Source organism: Lepisma saccharinum, chromosome 17 (assembly GCF_977018435.1).
Source record: "Lepisma saccharinum chromosome 17, izLepSacc3.1, whole genome shotgun sequence".
NCBI lineage: Eukaryota > Metazoa > Arthropoda > Insecta > Zygentoma > Lepismatidae > Lepisma > Lepisma saccharinum.
Window position 1 is genome coordinate 46359940 of NC_139245.1, and position 6000 is coordinate 46365939.

Below are 6000 nucleotides of genomic sequence, written 5' to 3' on the forward strand. Positions count from 1 at the left end.
ACTCCCAGCAACGTGTCACAACTCTGGATTCTTTTGATGAAGCAGTCGTGCGCCGAACAATCCATGATTTATAGACGAAAGGCATTGTTATCACCGTACATAAACTGACGAAGGAACTGCAAGAAAATATTAATTTTAAGGGTTCGCGTTGGTCGTTGCGTATGATCATAAGATAATTAGGGTTCAGATTTAAAAAGCACAACGTAAGCAGCAGGAAGCTACTCCTTGAACGAAACAGCATCGTTGCGTTGCGCCGACCATTTTTGAGTGAAGTTAAAGAACTGCGCAGAGAGCAACCCCACCAAGCTTTCATTTACATGGATGAAAGTTTCGTGAACACACACCACACTGTCCCCAAAGTTTGGCTGGATTCCAAAGATTCGGGGGGAGAGGGTGTAAAAGTGCCAACAGGAAAGGGTCCCAGGTTTATTATTGTGCATGCCGATGGTGAAAGTGGATTTGTGGAGGGGGCGAAGTTGGTGTTCCTTTCAAAAACAACTTATGAGGACTATCATGGGGAGATGAACACTAACAATTATATGTTGTGGTTCAAGAACAGCTTTCCCAATCTACCCCAAACTCTGTTATTGTGTGTGACAATGCTCCGTACCACAACAAGTTAATGAAAAAAATTCCAACATTAAACAGCAGGAAGGATGAAATGAAGTCGTGGCTGTCATCTCACAATATTCTGCATGCGGAAGGTTTGCTGAAAGCCGAATTATATGAAATAATTAAAATAAACAAACATAAAATAAAAATCTAGCAGTGCTAACATTAAATTGAAGATTGGTAGTTTGCACCGCGATCTTTACTCCTCGTACTCTTACTCGTGCCATGATATCTTTCATAGTAGTTGGCAACGCTGACTTAGCAGGGAGTGACGTCACTGCCAGGTTGATCCTTCCCGGCTGTAATGTTCGGCGGGAGCCAATCCACCAAGAGGATGCCATGTTCGCCCCAGAAGACCGTTGCATTTGTCCACCTCTTCCCGTGATAATCACACTCCATGATCTGTCAGTGACGCCACACAGGTTACCTGTACAATGGCGTGATAGTCACACTACGCCTGACATCTACCAGCCTCCCGCATCAATATTCATTCTTTAAGGTAGACTCTTTCAGACTACTGTATTGTCGCCGGCTTATCTATTCCGGGGTTCGAATACCAGCCAAAGTCTAAATCATTTGTAAATGCCCCTCATATTTCTAGATACGTGCCTACCCCTTACACCCATATGTGCATTGACTTTCTACAAATAACGCATATATACACCCACAGAAGATATCACCGACAAAATTTCACGGCGTGTACATGTGCATCGAACCCAGGACCCTTGATTACAAGTCGACACCGTTAACGCTGCGCCATTGGGAAGGCAACTAATTTTCAGTTGCAGCGTTTAGCTCGTTGAGGCCTAGTTTCCATAAGGTGCCGGACATTCTGCTACCAAAACAGGGACGTCACCTCTGGGTGGGTGCGGGTGGGCTGTAGCCCACCATGATATAGCTATAGTCCACCCTCCTGCTCATCCGAATAGCAACCAGAGATTTTAAGAATTTATTTATTGTGAAGAAAGAGAGAGTTTAAGAGCGAGAAACTAGTGCAGATGAAAAGGAAAGATGGGTACACCAAGAAACAGTGAACGAATGACTTATAATCTGTCCCATTTATCTCTGGAGCGGGGAGGAAATCGAGTGTGCAGAGCGAAGCAGTACACGCTGCTGGAAAGGCTGGTAACTGCTCCCCCTCCCTTCCATGCAATCCCGTTTTCCTCACGTGTTCATTGGTGGAGCCGTCTCGCGTCACTACTTGCGCAGAGACTTGTTTTCGTTCGCTTGCTCCAGAGATATCCGGGACAGAGTATAGAGCAGGGGTTTTCTAACTTTCTTTCGTGGTTCCCCTTCGCTGACAAAATCTGCTTGCGCCTCCCCTCAACAATAATAGATGTTTCATGTGATGTCACCATGAAAGATCAACACAATATCTCTTCAGTGTTTATTTACTGTTCGTACACACACAAGTAATGAAAGTACAGTAAAACCTCGTTTATCCGAACCCCGATAAGCTGGACTTCGTTAATCCGGACAGGCAAAAAAATAAGAAAAAAAAGCAGAATGCAAGTTTTTAAATGTGGCTAAAAGTCAAGAAGAGAACTTCCCAAAGAAAAGGCAGTCAACCACTGATGAAATTCTGTTTCACGCAGACTTTGTACTGTACTGTATAGTGTATTTAGGCCTATGCCCTTTAAATACACCATAATAAACGTGTCCTGTTGCTATAAACGGAGTTTTAATGCACTTTCTACTGTTCTTTTAGGTTATTTCAGTTAATCCGGACAAACCGGTCAACATATCCCCACCCCCATTTGTCCGGATTAACGAGGTTTTACTGTACATTCAGAACATTCTGTTTGTGGAAAATATTAAAAAGATACCCCAATTTCTGTACAAAGGCACTGTTCGACTTACAGTAGTCGTTCCCAAAGTGTACGCCTTGACGCGCTGGGGCGCCGTAGCTGGCTTACAGGGGCACCGCGAAATTTTTCAATATTTTCACATTGTATGCACTTTTAGTGAAATACAATTATACATTCAATCAATGATATTTTTCCAAATCTGTGCTTATTTAGCACTTTTTTACACATAAAATGTTTCTGAATTTGAAATATGTTTATGTTTCTTATCTTAAGGCAAAGCAACCTATCCACACTAATTGAGCATTGCGTCGCGTCTTGCAAACTGGACGCCGTGGAACGAAAAAAATTAATAACCCCTGGCTTAGAGTAAGGAAAATTAAAATAAAGAAGGGAGAGAGGGCGAGAGAGATGTAGGGATAGAGAAATAAAGAGAACAGTGAGAGGGAAAGAAAAGAAGAAAGAAAAGAGAATGGGAGAGGAAGAAAAGTTAGGAAAAGGAATAAAGAGAAGAGAATTGAAATAAAAAGAAAGGAGAGAAACAGGAAACGAAATAGGGAAGGGCATTGAGAAGAGAAAAAGAGTGGGTACCAGTTTCATAGATCGGAGACACATTAAAATCGCATATTTTGTGTTTCGCATGGTTCGTACTTATCAATTGTGTATTGCGGAACATAGTTTAAGGTGCCATTATGCTTTTTACACGAAAACAAACGCAATTTTTCACATTCTGAGTCCTTTTTTTTTATTCCTTTCTTCGCTTCCGGAACACACAATATGGCGGGTACGTCTTGACTCACGTTGTGGGTATGCAGTGTTTCAACCTTCTTCACCGAAAAATACCTACTATCGTGTTCGTCACCGGGGGAAATTATACATTATGCACGGGTAGCTGACGGATAGCCCGGGTAGGTGACGGATAGCTCCACGAACCATACACGGATAGCCACACGAACCATTCACGGAAAGCCCCACGAACCATTCACGGAAAGCCCCACGAACCGTTCACGGAAAGCCAGACGAACCATTCACGGAAAGCCCCACGAACCATTCACGGATAGCCCCACGAACCATTTCCGATAAGGTTAGGTTAGGTTTGGTTACGTTAGGAAAGCATAGTAAAAAAAAAAGAGGGTTGAAACACTGACAGGGGCTTACGTCATCAAACGTATGCAGCATCCGGTTGTCGTAGGGCAAGCAAATGAAAGCAATGGCAATTGTGCGTCGGTGAGATGTTTCTCTTGAAAAATACATTTCCCGGTCAAATATATTCCACGATGGAAGAAAATACCTCGACGAACGTTGTAAACCTTGGAGAAACTCATTTCCGTAAGTAGTTTCTTGTGTACAATTGAAGAAATGTGTCTGTGTAAGCAAGATAGAACATCCATAGCCATCGCCTATCTGATACAACTGCTACAGAATTCTTGCGCGAGATTAATCTTTAAACTCAAAAAGCGAGAACACGTTGTCATCTTACATTCAGAATTTAAAGTGGCTCAAAATTTGTAAGAGGGGAAAATATAGTGAAACCACAAAGAAACCCTGGGGGTAAAGGCGGTCATAGGCGTGATGCTGATCACATCACCCCGACTCACGACCTGATCCAGAAAGTGTGGGGCGTTACCCTCACACCCCCTATACACCTTCATGGCGTGGTGCTAAGCACAGGGGAACACTTTACCTTTACCCAAAGAACCACTTTATTTTTCTTGAGCATTTTGTCTCCTACCTCTTTCATTTCAAATTAATGACATCATCTTTAATTAACATAAAAGTAAATTATTAAATTATACCTTCATTGAACACTACAAAATTGGAAGTTGTGATTATGTACATTTTTTTCTTTTCATTTTCTTTACAAACGATAAAAATAATTTTCCATCATGCGGCCATTAGTCGAGTACAGAAAGGTTGAACATCATTTTTCTTTGTCACATGAAAATGTCCATTACAAGAAAATACCAAAACATATTTCATATATCTGTAAATTGGTTAATGTACAGTGGGATCCATGAGTATTACCATGCAAATTGTCCATCACCACGTTCGTGCACTTTATTTGACCCAATAAGAGCTTCAAGAATTAAAAGAAAACTCAAAACAAGCTGTTGAGAACTTCTGCTCCATCATACATAAAAATCCATCGCTTAAAAACACATAGGATGTAAGAGAAAAATTAATTAAAATAGTCATGGACAATTTGCACGGTAATACTCATGGATCCCACTGTACAAGGGCACTGAAGCATTTTGGTTATTTCAACGACGAATTGTACGAAATGACATGGCATAGCTTCCATAGCAAATCACAGTCAGAATGTTTGAATATTCTCACTTGTGCTGATTCAAGCAATTTCGCAATCGAACCGAGTGGGATTTTATCCGGCAGCAAAATTTCAAAACTGGAGAAAAACTTACCTGAATCGTGAATGCTTATTACGTTGCAGCGGAACCTGATGTTCGAGAACTCAAAACACACTTTCACAATAATCTGTACCGCGTTCCGAGTAACTTACTAGCAGTTTTCCTATTTCAAAACCGGCTTGGAAACCTTAAATATGCTGAATAAAATTATCTCCTTCTCCTAATTTAACAATAAGCACACCGCTATCCTATCTAGTTTCTTATCGCACTATTACTTATCAATTGTTCAATTGTTGCGTATTTGCATTGTAAAGAAAATGCTGTTCAAGATAAAAGCACTCAACGCATTGATTTGATAACATTATATAATAAAAATGACAATAGTAATATTGTTTTTACAGTGAATTTTTGTATGAAATTAGCGGTCTTTCCCGCGTTGTATTATATGTATGTGTTGGGAGTGTTCATTAACACGTCCATGTAGATATCCGCAAAACATGACTACATGGAGATGACACACACATATATATTGTATGGGTAGGGGATGGTATCCCCTTAGCTAGGAAAAAAAATCAGAAAACATCCCACCAGCTGTCCAATTGTTCCCATGTTAAGACATAGGAGCGTCCCTCCAGATAGTCCCAAGGCTAAAGCAAAAGCACTTAACATTTTCCATTTCGAGCACTGAATAATATTTATTTTATTTATTTTAATTGAAACACAACAGGCGCATGCCCAATTACAGTGTTCAATATGGGATGACACCATTATATAAACAAGAACATAACTAAGAAAATTAACAAGAAATATGAATGACGCAATATACATTTTACTTTTAAGAACAATTGTGAGAAATTAACTATTAGTAGGGACATTGAATTTTCGCGATGCGCGAAATCGCGAAATGTGAAAAAAAGATGCAATTTTGAACATTCTGCACGTAACTACACCCCCAATGATGAAATATGCATAAGTTTTATTCGCGAAGTAATGCGAAATGTGTCCTTTTCCACGAAATGAACGCTTTTTTCGCGAAATAACCGTGAAATATCATCAAATTAAGTAGAAAACACGCAAAAACCGGCACTCGAGGTTGTGCGCGCAAACTGTCGATTTGTAACGAAACGTTTGCCTAAAGTTTCCTACCACTTGCAGCTGAAGAACGTTTTATCTTCGATCACGCTGCAAATTGAGATTTCCCATGGACATAATCTCAG